This window comes from Pelophylax lessonae (assembly GCF_965119305.1).
Source record: "Pelophylax lessonae genome assembly, chromosome: 2".
Lineage (NCBI taxonomy): Eukaryota > Metazoa > Chordata > Amphibia > Anura > Ranidae > Pelophylax > Pelophylax lessonae.
In genome coordinates this window covers 105,286,970-105,311,895 of record NC_138769.1, presented here as the reverse complement: position 1 = coordinate 105,311,895, position 24,926 = coordinate 105,286,970, and the positions used below count along the sequence as shown (strand labels likewise).

General features: G+C 41.2%; 1 pseudogene across 1 annotated transcript; it reads left to right on the top strand.

The window, feature by feature from the left end:
• Positions 1-1,148: 1,148 nt before the first annotated feature.
• LOC309547463 (carbonyl reductase [NADPH] 1-like) lies at positions 1,149-21,550 on the top strand (annotated as a pseudogene). Its single transcript has 3 exons — positions 1,149-1,451; positions 11,093-11,200; positions 20,901-21,550. The product of its transcript is annotated as a carbonyl reductase [NADPH] 1-like (transcript).
• The last annotated feature ends 3,376 nt before the right edge of the window (positions 21,551-24,926 follow it).

The window sequence follows — 24,926 nt, the reverse complement described above, 5'->3', positions numbered from 1 at the left end:
CTGTATATTATGTGTACTAAAGCCATTTTGTAATTTAATGTTATAAACACCTTCTTTCAATTTCAATCTGCAACTGCTGTAATTTTCTGAAACTGTTCAATGTTGCTTCCTTCCAATATGGCAATCTGAAGGCATTCCAGACATTGTTGGAATTTATTAAAAGCAGATGTACTTGCAAGGGTTACAGAGTGACACAGGCAAAATGTATCACACCAGAAATCTACAGCAGGTATACAACATCATTTACCACTGGCCTTGCCCTATGTGTGTTTCGTCGCACCTAGGACAAGGCCAGTGTTATATGATGTTGTAGACCTAATGTAGATTTCTGGGGTGGTATATTTTGCCTGTGTTACTCTGTAACCTTTGTGAGTACATCCGCTTTTAATAAATCATGTGGTTTTAGCATACTACTCTATGGTCCTTTGTTCTTTCTCCTACCCATTATTACTCAGGGGTGCTGCCAACCAGAGAAGGACTGTGGAGGCGGTGGAGTCAGTGGTACCCTGAGTGGTGGCCTTCCATTTGGATTATTTCTGGGCTGTTGATCTCTTATCATTTGGAGATCATTACTGTTTGGTAAGGGAACTGGCACAACTGTTTGTGAGGTGGTTTGGGATTCTTACACATGGATTCTCATAATTTTCAAGATTTCACATTTAGACTTTTATATATTTTTCTTTGAACTTTACTCCTTTTGCTATGCACAAATCTATTATGTGATTGTTTTTTCACCATTTATGTAATGCACATTGTTTATTGAGGTTTCATATGAATGAATTACATTTTTTCACACATATGATATAACCTACACTACACTACAGAGATATTGTTTTTTTGAGCCCTTTTTTAGATTAACCATAGTAAGATTGACTTTTTAGGAGGGCAAATAATGTTTTTCCTTGGAATGTTTATTTCAGAAAATTGATTTTATAATCAAGAGAAAAATATTTATGTAATTTGCAACAGTTTACTATTCCAGCACTAGATGGCAGTAACAGTGTGTTGCCATAAAGCAGCATGAAGTGTATATGTAATGCTTGGTTACAGTAATAGAATATGATCTTCCTTATCTACATGCCTGGGGTGGAGCCTTCATTATAAATGCCAGTTGCAGTTGACACTGTGCTGTTAATTTGCTTTGTCCTTCACAGTCACAGGCAGCATGTCTAGTGTTCGGGTGGCAGTGGTGACAGGGAGTAATAAAGGTATAGGCCTGGCTATAGTCAGGGCACTGTGTAAGCAGTTTAAGGGAGATGTCTATCTGACAGCCAGGAACACTCAGCTGGGAGAAGAAGCTGTTCAGGCTTTGAAGAAGGAAGGATTGTCCCCACTATTCCACCAGCTGGACATCAATGATCTTAACAGCGTCTGGGCCCTGCGGAACTTCCTAAAGGAAAAATATGGGGGGCTGGATGTGCTGATCAATAATGCCGGCATTGCTTTCAAAGGTGAGTTCTTAAATTTAAAGAATGAAATAAGTGTGTTGTGAGTTTCCGATTCCCCTAGATAATATTTATTTAAACTGCAGAGGGTCATTGAGTTAAAGAATTGTTTGGGTTCATGAATTTGACAATTCTCTTCCAGATCAGACATCAGATTGCACATATTAAGGACAACTAAACATTTTCTGCTTAAATTATGAGATTTGCCCAATATTTAATTTAATTGGCACATGTCTAAATGTAACACTGTGCTCCCAATGGTTGACTGATAGCAGTTGACAAGGACATACAGCACAAAAGTAAGACCTGTACTTTAGGTGTTGATATCTAAACTCAAGAACAAACCTTTAATCTAAATTCCTAATCTAAAATCCTTAGATGTGGTGGTTGCTTCATTTTTGGGGGGCTTTTTTTCCCTCTATTTTCACCTGATAATCTGGCAAGTAACACAATTCCTGACATAGGGTGACAACACTCACCATACTGTAGGATGTTACCATGTGTCAAGTTGTTTGTGTCAACCAGTGTGGAAGGTCTGAGCTCCCTTAGCTACTGAGCAAGCTTCTCAGTCAAGCTCCAGGGCATTAGAATGAGAGGTCTATACGTCTGTAATGTTGGTGTTGGGTTGCTTGGCAGGGGACTTATGCTTTGAATTGGCCTGGTTAGTGTACAAAGAATCAAGTCATATGAGAGCTGGTGTATAAGAGACAGACCCGGTTCAGATGGAGCATTCAGCTAGACATACAGTAGGTCAAAAGGATTTGCCTCTCATCCGCTGTGTCCTGAAAGGTTGAGATTCTCTTTTGTGTATTATACATTTTTTCAATGAATTGCAGAAATAAAATAAAAAAATGTAAATGCTGAACACCACCTCCCTACCTAATTAGCCCGGCCAGCACTTCATTGTGTAAACCACAAATTTAAAAATAAATCAAATTGCCCTCTATGCGAAAATCTGATTTTATGGAAAGACTGACTGTCAGCCATTAAGGTGAACTTATTCCTATCTTGATGTATAGACCACTGGGACTCACAGAAGATGCTGTGGAGATGGTATCTGGCTCCTTACAGTTTCTCTAAATTTTCCTCAGACTATTCCTCACAATAGCAAAAGTAGGCAACCGGTAACGCAAGGCATCCACATGCAAAATCATTTTATTTGCTACATAGTGATTAAAAAAAAACAAAACTTACGCATTTAAGCCCAAAGCCTTATTTATTGTTATTGGCTATGATTAAGGCTTTGGGAAGAAACGCGTAAGATTTGCTGTTTGCAATCACCCTGTAGCAAATAAAATAATTTTCGCTTATGGATGCCTCAAATTACCGGCTGCCTACTTTTGCTATCTCTACAGTTTGGATATACGAAAGACACTCAGCTTGTCCACCAAGATGTCACCTCCTTTGGTATTCCAGACAGGCTTTGTTTTCTTGTTGCATTCCTCACAATGTTGGAGAAACTGTGGCCCAAACAGGTTCTATTCTACGTTTTTTATGAGCCTGCAGAAGCATTAACAGCTTTTACAATGTCATATTCACCCTGAAATTATACATATTCTAAATGGAGTCAAGCTGCACCCTCATAACTACTAGACTATGGTGATACACTGCTGCTAGGTCATCAATATCTTATCAGTAGAGGTCACCTGGCACCTGACATGTGATATTGTCCACAGGATCAACTTACAATGCATGCACTTAAGATTGATCACTTGTAGACAAAATAAATCTAATATGTTTCACTCCACATGGAAAGGTTGGCTCCACCATCCTAATGTTCATGTATCGACTTTATGAAAAGATGGTTTATGAATGGGCTTTTGAAAATGTCACCTGTCACCCAGTTAGTTGCTTTTATTTCTTCTCCTTGTCCTGTATATCCTTAAAGTGGTTGTAACCCTAAAAATAAAAAAAAAATTCTCCTGTTCCTTTAAATGGCAGTGCCATTTGCCCAATTCTATGTTGTAAAATCCTGGCTGTTCCTATGTCACCCAATGTGTACTGATCACCGTAAAATGGCTGCTGATCTATGATACTGTCGTCAGTTTACGTGCCTCCGTCATCACGCTGTTCTCCTCTCTCCCCCTCTCTGCCTGTCATTTCCTAGTCTGTGTTGAGACCTCCCCCCCCCCCCTCCCCTCCTGCCTCTATTCACCGAAGCTGTAACATATACAGTATAAATCACTTGCATCCCTTCTGTTTTATGATGTTATTAAGTACAGTGTGTCAGTTTTAAAAAAAAATTATAATCCTAAAAACCTTCTTGCACAGCACTGCTTTGCGGTCACATGACCACCCTCTGCTAGCTGGCTTACGCCAGAGGAGAATTTCAGCCCCTCCCACTGCTCTCCTTAGATCGGGGAAAGAGAGCAGAGGGAATGGATTGGCTGGATAAGCTGGTTTGATCTTTCTTCAATAAAAAGCTGTTTGGCAGAGTTGTATAAAGTACTTGAAACCCATACTTGAGTAAAAGTACAAGTGCTCGATCAAAAAGTGACTTGAGTAGAAGTGGAAGTGTTCGATCAAAAAGTGACTTGAGTAGAAGTACTAAAGTATTCAACATTTTTTGTACTTAAGTATTGCAAGTAGTTTTTTTAAAAATTTTGCTACTCAAGTACTGAAAGTGAAAGTACCAGTAGTTTTGAAAAAAAAAATTGCTACTCAAGTACTGAAAGTAAAAGTACAAGTACTGTGTTATGTAGTTATTAAAGAAAGAAGTCAAAAGTTTGAACATCATATTGTTTTTTATTATTTCAAATGCATCTTTTATTTATACATACAGTAGCATTTATTTTCGTATGCGCTGATAATACACATGTTTTGAGCTTCATGAAACCTGCCATCTACTGTTCTGGCAGTGGTAATTTTTATAATTGTAACGAGTAACTATGCAGCACAAAAAAAAAATATCGGAGTAGAAGTATTGAAATCATCGAAAAAATGTAGTGAAGTAAAAGTGGAAGTAGGAGAAAAAAATTCTACTCTAGGAAAGTACAGATACCGCCTTTCGGTACTTAAGTACAGTAGTGAAGTAGTTCTACTTAGTTACTATACATCTCTGCTGTTTGTAATTGAAGATCCTTGGTCTGCTGGCGAATATTTACATTCTGTCGAGAGCAGAGGGAGGTCACGTGACCGCACAACGTAGCACAACGGACACACTGTACTTAGTTTCTTCATAAAACAGAGGAGATGCAAGTGATTTAGGAATCTGACTTCACAACCACTTGAACTACTATGTCATGTTTTTATGACAATATGTACATGTAATGGGTATATTACTTTCTTTTATACTTACATACCTTTATCATACCTTTTACAGTCTCCCCCTCCCTTGAGTAATCTAGGTGACAATGTGCATAGGCTGTAATACTTCAAATGACTATGTCTAAGGATTTTGTAATTATTGTTTAACAACCTTATGAAACACCAGTTCTGGATACTGTTCTGGATACTGTATATCTTTGTAGATATATGGATATGCCCTATAATATACTTTCCTATGGTATAATACCAATAAAACTATTGAAAACACAACCAAAATGAAGTAAATTTATTGCAGCACTAGACTATACCCAATAGATAATAGTGCCTTCAATCATGTGCAATATCATTAAAAGACACACGTGCCAAATTTGCTGATTATCAAAAATATGCTGTTAATTACATTCCACAGTCAATGTGCAAAGTGCAGTAGTAAATACAAGGTAATCCATGCCAAACAGTTCACAGTTGAATCGCCACTCCTAGATCTGTGCAATTGTAATTTCCTCAAACGCCAATTTTACTTCAGATCTTCTTATAATGTGACAACCTTAGTGCACTACCTCCACTTCTCCCCTCAGTGGACAGATGGTCACCTTTGGTGATTGTCCCGTCCTACTAATATGTATTGTATATTTTCTGTGTTATGTTGAACTGCAATAAAGGATAAGTACACCTTTGGAACATGGTAAATGTTCCAGTTGTTTTTAGGGTGTAACATGTAACATGTTCCAGCATCTACAACTTTTTTCCCCCAATCCCCCCTCTTTGTGACAGCGGGTGGTGGATCCTCTCCCTGCTCCCGCTGTCACAATTTGAAACCAGCGCGGTCAGACGGCCGCATCATTCATTCCTGTGAATGAATAGACTACAAATACTGTCAGACATCGTGGTTGATGGCTTATAGTTCTCAATGAACTATGAAGGCGCTGGTGAGCACTCTCATAGTTCATTAATCTTCCTGATTTATCTTTTTATACTGAGAGTCTATAGAAGCCTGGCATTGCACCCGTGATCCCCCATGAACACTAGCTGTTGCTGGGAGAATTAAGCAATTCTCTTTCCTGCAACTATAGGAAAATCATATAATCTATGACCTGCCTTAAACATTCCAACGACTGGAAAACATCTTTTGTACTGTAATTACCTAAAGTAAAATTGCATTGAATTAAACTTCTGTGTCTTATGAAAGAGTTAAGCTGTCTATGGATAGTGCCAAATCAGCAGGTGATCATAGTGTCTGGACAAACTGGGTCTATGGAGGTATTTAAATGCATAAAGTGGCATTTGAAACAGCTATGGACATCATATATATATATATAGTGCATCCGGAAAGTATTCACAGTGCTCCACTTTTTACACATTTTGTTATGTTACAAGCCTTATTCCAAAATGGATTAAATTAATTATTTTCTTCAAAAGTCTACAAACAATACCCCATAATGACAACGTGAAAGAAGTTTGTTCTTTAAAATTTTGCTAATTTTTTAAAAATAAAAAACAAAAAAATCTCATGTACATAAGTATTCACCGCCTTTGCTGAATACTTTGTTGAAGCACCTTTGGCACCAATTAAAGCCTCAAGTCTTTAGGAGTAAGATGCTACTAGCTTGGCACACTTATTTTTGGTGAGTTTCTCCCATTCTTCTTTGCGGTAATTCTCAAGCCCCATCAGGTTGGATGGGGAGCGTTGGTCCACAGCCATTTTCAGATTTCCCCAGAGATGTTCAATCAGGTTCAAGTCTGGGCTCTGGCTGGTCCAGTTAAGGACGATCACAGAGTTGTTATCTTGGCTGTGTGCTTAGGGTTATTGTCCTGTTGGAAGATGAACCTTCGTGCCAATCACTTTACATTACTGCATTCCTGTTTCCCTTGATCATGACTAGTCTCCCAGTTCCTGCCGCTGAAAAACCCACCCACAGCATGATGCTGCCACAACCATGCTTCACTATAGGGATAGTGTTGGCCAGGTGATGAGCGGTGCCTGGTTTCATCCAGCCATGACTCTTGCCATTCAGACCAAAGAGTTCAATCTTTGTTTCATCAGACCAGATAATTTTGTTTCTCACGGTCTTAGAGTCTTTCAGGTGCCTTTTGGCAAACTTTAAGCGGGCTGTCATGTGCCTTTTACTGTGGAGTGGCTTCTCTCTGGCCGCTCTACCATACAGGCCTGATTGGTGGAGTGCTGCAGAGATGGTTGTTCTTCTGGAAGGTTCTCCTCTCTTCACAGAAAAACGCTGGAGCTCTGTCAGAGTGACCAATGATATAATCGAGACTTAGTCCTGTGCATTGTGTCAATTGACTTCTTCAGGGCACATATGCTTTGAATTGCCCTGGTTTGTGATAGGTATACATAGAGTTGCAGTTTTCTCAAAAACAGGAGAATATAAAAGGAATTTGGTACGGAGCTCTGGATCAAGGGGAATGCACATTAGAAATTATTTTTATTTCTGTGTTTATAAGGTACCAGCATGTAACACAGTAACTTCACATGGTGTACTTGGAACCATTAGTGTCAGGCCTTTCCCTGAAGACATCTCACAGTCTATTGTCTCCGCCAAAGTCAAACAAGCACACAGGTATACAGGACCAGGTTTGTCAGATGTCATTATCAATACATATACAGTAGATCACTCCAGTGGCGGCCGGTGTGTTGGGGGCGCAGGGGCACCGCCCCCCTATTCATGCATCCGGCCCCCTAATCTACATGCGGGGCGCCGGACGCATGGAGTTTAAAGGGACATTTTTTTTTTTTAGTCACCTGATTAGAGCCAGAGGCTCTGATAGGGTGATGCAAAGGGTGGACCCAGGGAGCAGAGCAGTGCGCCCTGAGCCCCAGGGCCGGATTAAGAGCATCATGGGCTTGGTGCTGAGGATTTTGAAGGGCCTTAAGGGCCGTGCCTTGGCATGCACCCAGAGGAGGAAGGGTGCAGCCATGCATGCCTAATTCAACATGGGATGCTGTCTCTGAAGCCCATAAACACATCCATGCATTGGCAACTGTCCCTCCTTGTCCGGCCTTCTTGCTGTGTGGGGAGGTTCTGAGGGAGCTGCCTGGGTAAGCGAGCATAGAAGCCAGACTTCTGTGTTTACAAGTGACAGAAGCGCGGTAACAATGAATATGGCCAACCCGGGGCCTATATTAAGGTAGGGGCCTGGAGCTGCAGCTCCAATAGCCCCTATGTTAATCTGGCCCTGCTGAGCCCACCCATTGTGTGACAATAGCGAATGAAAATTCGCTATTGTCAGACGGATCCTCCTCCTGGCCAATCAGGAAGCGCGGCAGATACGTGCTTCCTGATTGGCCGAAAGGCAAACCCCATGCCATTGGCTGGGGAGGACTGAGGACGCCGCTGATTGGGAGGGGTCTGTAATCAGTGGCGCCGTGGTGGTAATAATGAGGGTATCCCGGGGGTGATCGGTCAGGGATACTCCTCTCTAACCCCCCCCCCCTCGTTCAGCACAATAGGGAGCTGACAGCCGGACGGTCGAACAGACAAGCTGGGAGGCAGCGCTGCAGCGGGAGGAGGCGGACACTCGGAGGATGGAGAAGCTGCAGAGCCGGCAGCACACTGTTAGGGCGATGGGGACCCCTGGCCCTGGCCATGCGAAGGACGATGCTGTGCTGGAAATGCCCTTGGAGCCTCTGCCTGCTGGGCACCTCTGCCCTCACCGTGTCCGTCCTGTGCGGGATCTTCATCTACCCAACCGATTGCAACAGGTCTGTAGAAACCTCAAAGTTCAACTTTTTTTTGTAATGGTAGGCAATGTAAAAAGCTGGCTGCAATACCCAATACCTCTCCGTTGGTGTCCCCTGCTATAACTCATTTTCTAGTGCAGGATGTCATGGACCGTCCCTCTGGAGAGGCCTCACCACTGCACCCTGTACTCACAGTGTAATGAGGGAGATTGATTGAGAGATTGAGGACCACCCAAGGGACGCTGTGGTCACTCTACATTGATGGGGGCACGCTGTGGTCACTCTACATTGATGGGGGCACGCTGTGGTCACTCTACATTGATGGGGGCATACTGTGGTCACTCTACATTGATGGGGGCATGCTGTAGTCCCTCTACATTGATGGGGGCACGCTGTGGTCACTCTGCATTGAAGGGGGCACACTGTGGTCACTCTACATTGATGGGGGCATACTGTGGTCACTCTACATTGATGGGGGCACGCTGTGTTCCCTCTACATTGATGGGGGCACGCTGTGGTCACTCTGCATTGAAGGGGGCATGCTGTGGTCACTCTACATTGATGGGGGCACGCTGTGGTCACTCTACATTGATGGGGGCACGCTGTGGTCACTCTGCATTGAAGGAGGCACGCTGTGGTCACTGTACATTGATGGGGGTACGCTGTGGTCACTCTACATTGATGGGGGCATGCTGTGGTCACTCTACATTGATGGGGGCACGCTGTGGTCACTCTACATTGATGGGGGCACGCTGTGGTCACTCTGCATTGAAGGGGGCATACTGTGGTCACTCTGCATTGATTGGGGGCACGCTGTGGTCACTCTGCATTGATTGGGGGCACGCTGTGGTCACTCTGCATTGAAGGGGGCACGCTGTGGTCACTCTGCATTTAAGGGGGCACACTATATTTTGATCACTGAAGGCCCCTTTCACACTATTTTTTGCTGCGTTTTTTGCCACAAAGCAATGCCTATTACATTTTTCTGTTTGCGCCCCCCCAAATATTTTGAGCACCAGCCGCCACTCAACTCGAAAAAGTGGGATAAATGGACAGTGTGTAAAGTAGGGATGCACCGAATGTTCGGCGGCCGAACATTATTCGGCCGAAAATAGAAAAAATAGCACTTTCGGTGTTCGGCCGAATAAGTCAAAAGGCCGAATAATTTTGTGCCGAATAATAGGGCTGAACGATAGTCGATATGATATCGACTATCGTTCTGTGGCTGTAGGCGATATTCATATCGCCGAGGTCACGATATTTATAGGGGGAAGGGACTCGGAGGAGGACAGGAGGACTCACAGACTTCCGTGAAGCCGGGACACTTCAGCGGTGAGCATACATACATTACTCACTCGTGCACTGCAGCCTGCCCCACACATTCAGTGAGTCTTACTCTCCTCCCTAGTTTTTTCAATGGCACATTCAGGAAGCCAATCACGCCGTGATTAGCTGCACAGCGAACCAATCACGCGTGCCTGCACACCTGATTGGTTCCGCTGTGCCGCTACTCACGGCGTGATTGGCTTCCTGAATGTGCCATTGAAAAAACTAGGGAGGAGAGTAAGACTCACTGAATGTGTGGGGCGGGCTGCAGTGCACGAGTGAGTAATGTATGTATGCGGCTGTGCTCCTTTCCAGGCTACTACTAGTCCACCTCCAGCCTCCTACTACCACCACTATGAGAGACTGTCTGTCACGGTATAATCTGATCGAGTCCACACTGACACTGACTGACTGTCACTGAGTAATTGATGTTACCACATTAACCCTGACCTGCCCAGTATCTGCAATTAAAATTTACAAGGCTGCCTGCATGCTTCCTGATTTTCATTCCCAGCATCCTTCCCAATCCCTACAGTGTCACTAACATTAACCCTATGGTACAAGGCTGCAGTGTGCACTAAATCCCATTCCCTACAGTAACATTTAGGGAGAGAGAGAGACATGAGAGGACAAGAGAGAGAAAGAGAGAGAGAGGACAAGAGAGAGAGAGAGACATGAGAGGACAAGAGAGAGAGAGTGAGAGGACAAGAGAGAGAGAGAGAGAAGCGAGAGGACAAGAGAGAGGACAAAAAATTGGCAAAATAAATGGAAAAAATGTGAAACACCGCTTTCGGTATTCGGCCTTCGGCCAACATTTTATTATTATTCGGCTTCGGCTTCGGCCAAGAATTTCATTTCGGTGCATCCCTAGTGTAAAGACAGAGCAAAGTGTGTAGATGTGTAATGGAAATATACTGTAGGTACCCAACTATAAAGGAGAAAATAAGAATGGAACAAAAAGTGTTACATGGATGTTATAAAGGTGAACATTTTCTATAAGTGCTTAGTACTGCTAGCTCTATTTTCTAATACACTTCTCATTCTTAAATTTCCAGCTGCAGACACAACCCCGTTTGGCACACAAGCTGGAAATTGGTATCGGTATTCGGCCTTCGGCAAACATTTTATTATTATTCGGCTTCGGCCAAGAATTTCATTTCGGTGCATCCCTAGTGTAAAGACAGAGCAAAGTGTGTAGATGTGTAATGGAAATATACTGTAGGTACCCAACTATAAAGGAGAAAATAAGAATGGAACAAAAAGTGTTACATGGATGTTATAAAGGTGAACATTTTCTATAAGTGCTTAGTACTGCTAGCTCTATTTTCTAATACACTTCTCATTCTTAAATTTCCAGCTGCAGACACAACCCCGTTTGGCACACAAGCTGAAGTGACACTGAAAACCAACTTCTTTGCCACAAGAGATGTTTGCCATGAGCTGTTGCCACTTATTAAACCAAACGGTAAGTTGGGGTTTATCTTATATGCTATCTCCTCAGGTTGTAGCGATGCGTAGATGTCAGAAAAATGTGTGTCCGAATTTTGTGCAATCAATGTGACCAGAAATGTTATCTAGCAAAGCAGTATGCAGACTCCAGGTTAAGGTAGCCCACATAAAATGTTGCTTCCACACCTCCCAATCTTATGCAATATTTGCCATGACACATTTTATAGTAATTTTGATTTAGGTGTTTGCATTTTCCATGTAATTATAAATGGTGGCAATTATCAGAACTGGCTACAAGGAGTAACAAAACTTTATATAGCAAGTTAACTAGCCATACCATTATTATTAAGATTATTATACAGGATTTTTTATAGTGACTACAGTTTGTGCAATGCTTTACAAAAGAAAGGTTGACAGCGTAGTTAAAATTCAATACTAGAGGGTTTAATTGGTTGATGGAGAAATTTAGGTAAAGGCGGGATAGGCTTCCTTAAAGAGATGAGTTTTCAAGGATTGGCTGAAGGCAGACAAAGTAGAAGATAGCCAGATGGACTAATGTAGGGAGTTTCAGAGGGTGGGAGAGGCTCTGGAGAAGTCCTGGAGACAAACATGGAGGATGTGACAAGGGAGCTAGAGAGCAGGAGGTCTTGTGTGGTGCGAAGAGGTCTGGTAGATATTTTAGATGAAACTATGACTTGAATAAATGAGAACCTTAAGGCACCTTTCAGATGGGCGGACCGATCGGATCCGCGTGTCAGTTTTTCAGGTGGACCTGATCAGACCCTCCGTTGTCCTCTCTAAACTGGCAGATGTAAACAGACATTTGTCCGTTTACACCTGCCAACATCCAATCAGATCTGCTAAAAACAGACATTTGGGGATCCTTTCCCCATCCATCCAGCGTATCAGACCGGATCGGATGGCAGTCGGGTGTAAACGGACAGGTGGACCATTTACACCCAACCGCCCATGGAGGAGAACGAAATGTGTCTGTACCTGCTCTGCATAAGCTAAGCAGACACGGATCAGCCATTCACCTGCTCAGCAGGGATCAGTAGACAGATTTCCTGCTCAGCAGATGGTCTCCTGGCGGAGTGCGTCCAATGTGAAAGTGGCCTTTCAGACACAATGTAAAAGTGTTTATTTCAAAACAGTGCAAATATAGCCAAAGTAGCAGTAATGTTGAGCAAATGAGATTTAAACCAGATAAGCAATGAAATGGTCCAAGGTTTTAAACTAAGCAATTTTGCTTTGGGTATATATTAAAAAGAAATAAATTGCGGCGTCATTGCTGCAATATTATGATATCATCCTTTTTGTTCTAAGCAGGCTCCCTTAATGATTCTGATCCGAGTCATGCGGGCGGGGTTACAAATTAAGGAGTTTCTGATTGGATGCCAAGCGGTGTATTCTCAATAAATATGAGAAGTAAACATACGGTCACATGATCCCCTGATGACGTCAGGTCGTACTGACGAAACGTACGTCGGGAAGGGAAACGTGAGACCGTAGCCATTTCCGGGTTAGAGGAGCGCTGTGCGATCGGCAGTGCTCACAACCCTCGCTGGATGTTTTTATGAGAAAGGCGATTGTTTTATGGTGATTCGAGTAAGTGCAATACTTTTTAGATGTACTGCACCATGAGAGTCTCCTTTTTGTCCCACCCATGTTTGCCACCTGATCCGAGCTACACTATAAGGGCTTGATGCTGGATTACCCACTGTGTAACAGAGGAGCTGAGGATCGTGTGTACTGAGTGGAGATATTGCCTATGTGACCCCCTATAATTAAGGGGTCATATATTTCCGGTAAGGAGTACCTTACTAGATCACTGGGTGAAGTGTGGAGGTGAAGGTTAATCTGCACTAACATCAAGTCTCTGCTAATTTGTGTGACACCAAAGAGATGTGGACTGTTTGATGCTGCATATGGACTGTTTGCACTTTACAATATTGAGCACAGATTGATTGATTTTTTAGATTGTCACCTATCATGTATTTTTAATTTTTGAATTAAGGTTTAAATATCTGCACAAGCACTTTATGTTTGAGCGCGACACTACCCATTCTTTTAAACAATTGTTCAGCACCTTGCTTTTTTTGTTGCCGCTCACTACAAGGAAGCAATTCCTGTAAATAATTAATATTTATTAATTATTAATATCTATATTCACATATAATTTTATGTTTATATTTATTGATTATATATTTACATATATACACGGTTGAACCACTTGCGCGGTTTTTGGTTTGCACCAAACCCCCCTTTTTTTCTGATTTCTTACACACCCACTTGTGTTTAAAACTGCAGCAATGGAAATATTTGAGTTTATGAACAACCGCAATACAGCAGATATATTCACAGCCAAAAGTGCTGTCTCTAAGGATATGGAACAAAATGTTAAATCCCTAAAAAATGTGCTCGAGAAAAAGATTCGAGTATGGTGGGATATAGCAACCTTGGAGCAGTACTCCAAAATGAAAATGACACCAAGAAGGTTACGTTGGGATCTGGGTCCAAACGATGGATTGGTTGACCCAGACCTCAACAAAGATTGGTTCGATTTCTTCAATCAGTGTGAGGCCAGACTTATTAGCCTTATTCTACTACGTAGAAAAACTAAAATGAATAAATTAGAAGAAAAGATAAGCGAACTAAAAACCACCTTGGAACCATTTAAAGATAATGCTGAATTTAAGGATAAGATCACCCAGACACAGAAATTTCTAGATAAGGTAGATAAGGACACCAGAAATAAGAAAATTACCAAATACCAAAGAGATCAAATAGACTACAAAGAGTCTAAGGTATACAAATGGCAGGATCAACCTGAAGGCCAGAATGGCAGTAGCAATTCTGGCCAGGTCCAATCACCGGCAGTAGGTGAAACAGGGATTGAAAGATTCATTAACCCTAATTTTACACCCATTGGGGGAGCACCTAATTTTGACAATGAAAGAACCCAAGGAAGCTCAAACAGGAAAACGAGATACCAACATCCAAACTACAACTCTCCGAGATTCAATGTACCTACATATAATAGCTATTCTCCATTAGCTTATGCCCCAAACTACCAACAGAATGAGGTTTTTCCGAGAAGGGGGCGAGGTGGCGCCCCGGGACAAAGGGGGAGAGGAAAAGGCCCCAACCACCAAAATGGAGCCCCGCGCGGCCAGAGGGGTGGGAGAAGAGGCCGTCCTTGGCAGAGGGGAGGAGAACCCCCACAATGGTGGAGACCCCAACAACCATGGCCTCAGGAGAATTACTGGGAACAAGAGAACCCAGGACAGAATTGGGTAAAGGATACCTATCCCCAATATCAACAGGAACAGACCCCCCTAAGAAATGGCCCCCCACCTGGAAGACAAGAAAACAGAGGAGAGGATGCAGGGGCGGAAGAAAGAAACAAAAGAAAAAGAGAATCCTAGGGGCAGGAATCTTCAACCTTAGTGACGCCCAATTTTCCACTGATGAATTAAAATTATTGGAATTGGGCCTTAAATTCGCCCCTGATAGAGGTGTTGACAAGTTCAACACATACATTGATATTGAAAAATACATAAGAAAACTCAAAATTAAAAAACACTTTCTAGAGAAACCTTTGAGCCAGAATCCTATGAGTTCTGAATTTCAAAATAGTGGACTTAGAAATAAATCCACTTTCAATCCACCCAAAGCCTCCAATCACTGTTTGGAGGTCTTCAAAAATATGGTGGAAGATGATGTTAAAAAGATCAAAACCAATTCAAGCAATCGAAATGATATACAAAAAGGACTGGAAGAATTAGAAAAAAGGAAGAATATAGTAATTAGAGGAGCTGATAAAGGAGGTGGAATCGTAGTTCTAAACAAAAATGATTATAAAGAAGAACTCGATAGACTAGTAGGTGACACCGTCACCTACAAGAAGCTGAAAAACAACCCCACCAAAACCTTGAAAGACAAATTAAACAAATTGGTGAAAAAAGCCAAAGAAAACGGGATCCTTACAAAGAAAGAAGCACAGTACCTTGTACCAAAAGCACCCAGACTACCAACTATATACCAGCTGCCGAAAATCCACAAACATAAAACTAAGCCGCCCGGCAGGCCAATTATAAGTGGAATTGGATCTATTTTCTCCAGGATTGGAGAATACATTGATCATTTTTTGCAGCCTATAATACCTACCTATCCGTCCCATCTACAAGACAGTAAACATCTAATTAACATCTTAGAAGAATTAGAAGTACAATCGAACACTATCCTAGTGACCATAGATGTGGAATCGTTGTACACGAGTTTAAAACAATCAGACGTGATAGACACCACCATTGCTGCCTTAAACTCTAAAACCAATCTCCAACCAATACAAAAAAAGTTTATATGCGATGCCCTTGGCCTGGCAATGGGCAACAACTACTTTTGGCACGATGGTAGTCACTATAACCAAATTAAGGGCGTGGCAATGGGTGCTAAATATGCACCAAGTGTCGCTAACATCCTTCTGGGCCAATGGGAAAAGGAGGTAATTTTCAAGAACCCCAACCCATCGTTAACCTTATACAAAAGGTTCATTGATGATCTGCTAGTCCTATGGAGTGGTTCGGAGGAGGACCTAAAGAAATTCCTGGCAGAAATCAATGATAATCAGTATGGGCTGGTATTCACAGCCACTTGGGAGACTGAATCCGTGAATTTCCTTGACTTGACCCTGGTAAAAGAGGGCAATCAGATCTGTACCAAGAGTTTCTTCAAGGACACGGATAGGAATAGTTATATTCCCACAAGAAGTTGCCATCATCCCAAGTGGCTGGGAGCTATACCGAAGGGACAGTACATGCGCATAAGACGCAACTGTAAGAAAGAAGAAGACTACTTGACCCAATCAAATCTGTTAACATCTAGGTTTGTTGAAAAAGGGTACAAATTGGAAGAAGTTTTGAAAACAAGAGAACTTGTGCGACAAATGCCGAGGAAAGATCTGCTGAAAACGAAAAAGAAGAATAAGAACAGCAATGGAGAAATAGCGTTCCTAACCAACTTTAATAGGGATTATAAAAAAGTTGAAGCCATTATGAGAAAACATTGGCCAATTTTGAAAAAAGATAAGACCTTGAACAAAATATTACCGGAAAAACCAATTTTCATTTATCGAAAAGCCCCTAATCTTAGACACAGCATTGCTCCAAATATACCAGACCCGCCCACCAATAAACCAACTTTCTTAGATGTAAATGGTTTTTTTCGTTGTGGGAGGTGCAATGCGTGCAAGAAAACAAAGAAAAATCCAAGGAAAACCACCACCTTCCAATCTAATGTTACCGGTCAGCAATTCAATATCAAAAAATTCATTTCATGTAGATCCACCCACGTTACATACCTGATAACTTGTCCTTGTGGCCTCCAGTATATTGGAAGGACCACAAGACAATTATCGGTGCGTATTAAAGAACACGTTAAAAACATGAGGAAGGGATTTCCAAAACATAGCCTCTCCAATCATTTCCGCTTGTACCACAATAAGGATCCTTCAAAAATGACTTTTTGTGGTATTGATAGAGTAATAAACCATTGGAGAGGAGGAAACATGACTCAAAAAATATCCATTAATGAAACCCAATGGATATATAAAATGAACACATTGCAACCTTTAGGTATGAACATTGAGATAGATTTGAATTGCTTTATATCCAACTTTTAATAATTTTTAATCTTTAATTTTTTAAAAAATTTTTAAATTTTAATCTTTTTAACCAAAAATAAAATTAAAATTAATTTTAACTTGTCTCTAATAATAACAAAATTGAGGTAGTATATGAAAATTTATGATATAAACTCAATTAATTTGCAAAATGTTGTTTAATTTATTTAGTACTGAAATGGTTAATGAATTCACCAGGTTATGCATTTGTATCAATACCGCTATTGATGGAATTTCAATAATGTAACGTGAGGCATTCCACCACAAACCCAGTAAGCACAGTTGCGGTCCAAGGTTTTAAACTAAGCAATTTTGCTTTGGGTATATATTAAAAAGAAATAAATTGCGGCGTCATTGCTGCAATATTATGATATCATCCTTTTTGTTCTAAGCAGGCTCCCTTAATGATTCTGATCCGAGTCATGCGGGCGGGGTTACAAATTAAGGAGTTTCTGATTGGATGCCAAGCGGTGTATTCTCAATAAATATGAGAAGTAAACATACGGTCACATGATCCCCTGATGACGTCAGGTCGTACTGACGAAACGTACGTCGGGAAGGGAAACGTGAGACCGTAGCCATTTCCGGGTTAGAGGAGCACTGTGCGATCGGCAGTGCTCACAACCCTCGCTGGATGTTTTTATGAGAAAGGCGATTGTTTTATGGTGATTCGAGTAAGTGCAATACTTTTTAAATAAAGCGATATGTTTAGATGTACTGCACCATGAGAGTCTCCTTTTTGTCCCACCCATGTTTGCCACCTGATCCGAGCTACACTATAAGGGCTTGATGCTGGATTACCCACTGTGTAACAGAGGAGCTGAGGATCGTGTGTACTGAGTGGAGATATTGCCTATGTGACCCCCTATAATTAAGGGGTCATATATTTCCGGTAAGGAGTACCTTACTAGATCACTGGGTGAAGTGTGGAGGTGAAGGTTAATCTGCACTAACATCAAGTCTCTGCTAATTTGTGTGACACCAAAGAGATGTGGACTGTTTGATGCTGCATATGGACTGTTTGCACTTTACAATATTGAGCACAGATTGATTGATTTTTTAGATTGTCACCTATCATGTATTTTTAATTTTTGAATTAAGGTTTAAATATCTGCACAAGCACTTTATGTTTGAGCGCGACACTACCCATTCTTTTAAACAAATGAAACTATCCACAGTAACCACAATACAGAAAATACAAAAGCAAATAAGAATACACAAACAATATACAAGGTATACAGGGCATAAAATAGGATGCTGGGCAGGAACCAGACTGGCAGGGCTAAGAGTAGAAAAGGCTTTGTACAGGATCACAGGGAGAACCAGAAACCACACTGTCCCACAATGGTAGGATTTTATGCAGGTGGATATCAGATGTGCGAATGCTGTGGGTAATCATCTGCTAGTGGCCACTGGAACCGCAATCTACCCATCGCTGAAGCATAGTGTCATCAGCAAGTTAAAGAGAACCGTTGGGTTGTGACATGATTGCTGTATGTCTTGCGAGAAATGACCCAAGTGAAAGTGAACCTGATCTGGCCTTAAATGTGCCCAATGTATCAACAGTACTGATCTACAACAAGCTGAGCCTCCAAGTACCTGTCTTAGTGTTCAAATCAATCTCTGTGTTCCTGTGACCCTTGAGTCCTAAGCTCAAGGTAGAAACAATGACTTCCCTCCAAGTTAAGATTAGACCACCACTGCTGGTTGGGTTTGCCAACTGATGGTATTTAGAGAATGGGTACAAATGGGATTTGTTGCCAAGGTTCTTAAACAGAAGGAGACCATAAGGCTGGTAGTTTTTCCCAGAAATACTGCTGGTGTCCAACCCTACCCCATATTATTTAACTGTGAAATGCTAGAACCTCTACTGTCATTTAGGGTTCTAGGATGTGACAATTGAATACCAGGGTGTGGTATGTAGTTTTGGCTGAGGGAGTGTAATTTCAACATATATAGTCAAGTATAGTTTCACGGCATTGTGGAGAGCAATCTGGAAAACTAACACAAAGCACAAGACTGGCATATCAAGTTGCAGATAGTTTTTAAAATACTGCAGCTGGCTTTCTTCAATGATAACAATAGAAAATAATTTCCAATAGCTCCTTTAGTATGTGTGATGCAGCCTGGTTTGGAATAGATGGTTTCAAAATTGTACATTCATTTCACCTTCTGTAGATTAAAGCTGAACTCTGGGATTGTAAAAGCAATACCCTTGCAGTGGGGTCCCCCCAAACTGCAAGGATTAGATTTTTGCTATTTGTAGAAGTATCAGAAGAAGCTGTATTACCTACCTTGCTGTCAACTTTGGCACTGTCCTCTTCTTTCTGGTGCCCCGGGCTGTTATTATAGTCACGTATAGTGATAGAGGTATATACTCCCAAAGGTGTATATTCTTCGCGCCTATGGATAGCCTAATCTATGAGGGGAATGTGAAGGTGATTTAATATATAGGGGGGGGGGGGGAATAGTGGTAGCAGCTGCTATAAGTTAAAAATATCTGGTTAAAGAAAACCCCAAAGTAATTGTAATTGATATAGCGCTTGCTGTTAATATCCAGGGGTAAAACAATTGCTTGTTAATAACCCGGATAAAAATGTGTGGGACAAGTATAAATGTAATATAAGTGGAACTAATTTTAAACTCAATAAATAGCATATACTATATCACACAAATAAATCATCATATATCAGGTGATAAGCAATCAATCAATTGCCAAAATTGTGCAAAAAAGTCCAAATAAAGTTCATATGTGGTTTATATAAATAACTTCAGTGCCAAAAGGAAAGAAAGTGCAAATGCTTGTGCCGGATCCTCCAGTGGTCCAGCTGTTGATACTTATAATGTGGCTTTAAGAAATAATGGGGGTTGTGCACTCACCAGAGGTTGTAGGTCTTAATTGCCGTATGGCAAAAAGACCATAAGAGCCTTATGGCCTTCCTGACCAGAGGGATGGCGACTGCTGGGCTTTGTAGTCCCCTATGGTCCAGATCTCCTTCCGCAGTAGACTGGATCCTCAGGGTCCGATTGGAATGAAAAAATGCTCCCAATAGTGCAGTACCATTAAAATGCTTTAATAGGTATAATTAATAGTGCAATACAAGAAGGTTTTTAAAATTTAAAAAATCGCGCCTGCTGTGCTGAGCCTGTGCGTGGAGAGCGGTGAGTACGCAAGCCGGTACTCAGTCTACTGAGGATTCAGTCTACTGTGGAAGGAGATCCGGACCATAGGGGACTACAAAGCCCAGCAGTCGCCATCCCTCTGGCCAGGAAGGCCATAAGGCTCTTATGGTCTTTTTGCCATACGGCAATTAAGACCTACAACCTCTGGTGAGTGCACAACCCCCATTATTTCTTAAAGCCACATTATAAGTATCAACAGCTGGACCACTGGAGGATCCGGCACAAGCATTTGCACTTTCTTTCCTTTTGGCACTGAAGTTATTTATATAAACCACATATGAACTTTATTTGGACTGTTTTGCACAATTTTTGCACGTATTTGCACTATAAGGCACTTGGCAATTGATTGATTTATCACCTGATATATGATGATTTATTTGTGTGATATAGTATATGCTATTTATTGAGTTTAAAATTAGTTCCACTTATATTACATCTATACTTGTCCCACACATTTTTATCCGGGTTATTAACAAGCAATTGTTTTACCCCTGAATATTAACAGCAAGCGCTATATCAATTCCAATTACTTTGGGGTTTTCTTTTACCAATCACGTATAGTGCAGGGCTTTTAACCCTGCTTGTATGCGAAGAAGGCGAGCATGCGACCATGGCAAAGAGTGCATTAGAGAGGCAGCAGTACTGGATGGAGAAAGCCTGCTGGAGACCGGAATAAAGTAAATATTACTCCTTATTCCTGTACCCCCTTGACAAGAATTTAACCCTTGTAGTGGGGGTTCACAATTGCAAGGGTGTTTTTTTCCAGCTGGAGTTAAGCTTTAAAATTGTTTGTGTTATCTAAAAACGTAGCTCCAAGTTTTCATTATCAAAGACTTTTGTTCTCTTTTAGGGTGAGTTGTCAATGTTTCCAGCATGATGAGCTCTATGTCTCTTGTAAAATGCAGCCCTGAACTGCAGGAAAAATTCCGCAGTAACACCATCACTGAGGAAGAGTTGGTGAAACTAATGGAGAAGTTTGTGGAAGATGCCAAGAAGGGAATCCACAAAGACCAAGGATGGTCGGACAGTGCTTACGGGACATCCAAAATTGGAGTGACTGTATTATCCAGGATCCAAGCTCGACAACTAAAGGAGACTCGGAAAGGCGAGGGCATCGTCCTAAATGCCTGCTGTCCAGGTTGGGTGAGGACTGATATGGCTGGTCCCAAAGCCCCCAAGTCTCCAGATGAAGGAGCCGAGACCCCAACTTATCTTGCTCTGCTACCACCTGATTCAGCTTCACCATATGGGGAGCTGGTCAGCGAGAAGAAAATTGTAACATGGTGACAATGACGGACAATTTCAGAGTAACTTGATTTAACAGTGTGATGGGACTTATTAATATTAATTAGTTGTTGGGTTCCAGCCATAACTGTTTAGAGGAGGTTAGAAGATGACATGGGTAGTGTCTTCCACATAGCCTCTACTTTGTGACATTGTGGAACATAGTAATCTGGGGAAAATTGATTAAACCTTTTTTATCTGCAAAAAATATTGATCATAGTGTGTGTTCTGACCATTTTATGGTATAAGAAAGGCCGCAGATGTAATATATGCAGAGCATTTTACAGGCATTTTAATAAATACTGCACAAATTTGCAGAAAATACTCTTCAATCTGTTTTCTTTTTCCTATTGGATGTAAAAATAAATATATGCCAAACACACGTCAACGTATCTAAAACAAAATTCACATATTTTAAGAAAATAAATGTAAATGCATCATTAGCTTTTCTTTATCCATTAAAGATAACTTTTTCTACTATAAACTATAAAGTAAAGTGGCTCCTTGAATACATTACAACATCTGCATGTAACTGCAGGTGTAATGTTAATCCATCAATTAAATAGCTGTAATTGAAGCTACTTTGGTATCAGTCCCAGATTAGAATGAAAAAAACTTCACAAAGGAAGAGGTGGGGAATAGGGAAGGGATCTTGTGATACCCAAAAATATAAATATATTGGACACTAATACTGGTAAAAAGTCAAATATTTATTAAAGTAGACATTAACCGCTTAACGACTGCCCGCCACAGTTTTGCTGCGGTAGGTCGGTTCTGTCCCGCGAAACGACGTAACTGTATGTTGGCGTGCACGCCCATTAGCCATGGAGGAAGCCGAGCAGCCAGTCCGGCGGCCGTGATCGCCACTGGGCACCCGCGATCGCTCTTCATGGAGAAAGAGCGGCGGTCTGGTGTTGTAAACACGGCAGACCGCTGTTCTGTCTGTTATGAACACAGGGATCCTGAGTTACTCTTATTTAGGAACACAGGTCTCTGTGTTCATGCAGAAAGCCCATCCCCTGCACAGTTAGAAAGCACCCCCTAGGGACAAATCAAACCCATTGATCGCCCCTGGTTAATCCCTTCCCTGCTAGTGTCATTAGTACAGTAACAGTGCATATTTTTAGCACTGATTACTGTAGTAATGTCACTGGTCCCCCCAAAGTGTCAAAAATGTCAGTTAGGTGTCCGATCTGTCTGCCGCAATGTCGCAGTCCCGCTAAAAATCTCTGATTGCCACCATTACTACACCATCTATCCCCTAGTTTGTAGACGCGATAACTTATGCGCAAACCAATCAATATACACTTATTGGGATTTTTTTATACCAAAAATATGTGGCAGAATACAAATTGTCCTAAAATGATGAAAAAAATTTGATTTTAATTTTTTTTTTTATTGGGAATGTTATATAGCAGAAAGTAAAAAATGTTGTTTCTTTTTTTCAGACTTGTTGCTCTTTTTTTGTTTAGAACGCAAAAAAAAAAAATGCAGAGGTGATCAAATACCACTAAAAAAAAGTTCTATTTGTGGGAAAAAAAGGACATCAATTTTATTATGGTACAGCGTCGCACAACCGCGCAATTGTCAGTTAAAGTAACGCAGTGCCGAATTGCAAAAAAAGGCCTGTTCATTAAAGGGGTAAAGCCTTCCGATCCAGAAGTGGTTAAAATATCCCCAAAACAAACACTCTAGGGGAAATTTAGAAAAAAATCATAATAGTAATAGCATATAAATACCACATTCCATTTGAACAGTAAATAATGATAAATAATGAAGCGATGATCCTGACTGCATAAATCCAGAGCCCCGACACATTTCTTCTTGTCAAGTCTTCCTCAGGGGGATGGTGATTGTTAGCATATCAGAAGGAACTTTAGAATACATACATAGGTAAGTACACATATATAAGGTAAAACAATTGATCTAGCATGTCATACCCTGATAGAAAGGTTTTCGACTCACATGATCCAAACAATACAAAACATTTCACATTATGCTGGAGGTCCATGGACAAGACAGAAAAGGATACCATGTACCCAAAGCACTGGGTCCCAATACACAAGGGATATAGACAAATCAACCTGAAGAACTTGGCGTGGCCCTAGCAAAAAAACAAAAAAAACATGAATTAAAAATTAAAGTTTTTAACATGAAAATTTACAAAGCCATTTGTCCATTAAAGTTGCTAGCATATTCATTCTGTGAAAATTATTATTATAATACAGGATTTATATAGTTAGTGCAACAGTTTTCACAGCACTTTACAACATGAGGGCAGACGGTACAGTTACAATACAATTGAATACAGGAGGAATCAGAGAGCCCTGCTTATCAGAGCTTATAATCTAAAAGGAAGGGTCAAGTGACACAAAAGGTAATAACTGTGTGTGGGGGGGTTAGCTGATGGAAGAAATAAAAATATGGTTTTCAGGTTTTTCTATTGAATAGTGGACAGCGTAGGAGATAATACTGGGGTAGGGAGTTCCAAAGGACAAGTGAGGCTCAGGAGAAGTCTTAGAGTCGAGCATGGGAGGAGGTGACAAAGTAGCTAGAAAGCAGGAGGTCTTGGAAGGAACCAAGAGAATGATTTGTTTGGTATTTTGAGATTAGGTTAGTGATGTAGCTGGTAGAGTTGGGCGAACAGTTCGGAACGAGCATGAATTTGAGCCAAACACTGGCTGTTCGCCCGTTTTGACGAACACCCAAATTATCAGGGAATTTGACCGTTTGCTCAGCCCTCTGAATGACCACAATGCACTGCGCCGCCGCATTGGAAGCCCTGATTGGCTGAGGCATTGAAAGCTTTGCCCAATCAGGGCACAGAGCACTGTCAGAGCCATGACTGGAGAAAGTAATGATGATTCTATCCAATCATGGCACATTGCTCTTAGTCCTGCCCCACACTGTAAAAATATTCTCCCTATAGAGGACATTTGTAGTGTGATATTGGTGAAGAGAAAGATAGAACAGGGCTCTGTTCAGTGCTACTAGCGAGTAGTGTGCTATAGTGTGCTATCCTTATTCTATTGTCAGTGTAGAAAATCAGTTTAGAGTGAATCTAGTGATAGTTCAGTGCAAGTGTAGTGACCATTCATTTTTACTTTAGTTTTAGTTTAATTTGTCAGAGCAGGTTTCTTGCAGTATATAAGTGCATTACTGCACGTTTAACACAGTATATATTTGTGCGTTACTGAACGTTTAACGCAGTATATATCTGTGCGTTAATGCACGTTTAATGCAGTACATATCAGTGCGTTACTGTACGTTTAACGCAGTATATATCCTTGCATTACTGCACATTAAACGCAGTATATATCTGTGTGTTACTACATGTTTAACGCAGTATATATCAGTGCGTTTCTGTATATTTAACGCAGTATATATCAGTGCATTTCTCAACGTTTAACGCAGTATTTATCCGTATGTTACTGCACATTTAACGCAGTATTCATTTAATCAATGGAAAGTACCACTTTCCATTGATTAAAGTGCATGCACTTACACATGTCCCCATCTTTATTACATTTTGTTAAAAAGCGCCCAACCACATCATGTCTGGGAGGCCAACAAGGAGAGGTAGGCGTTCCCA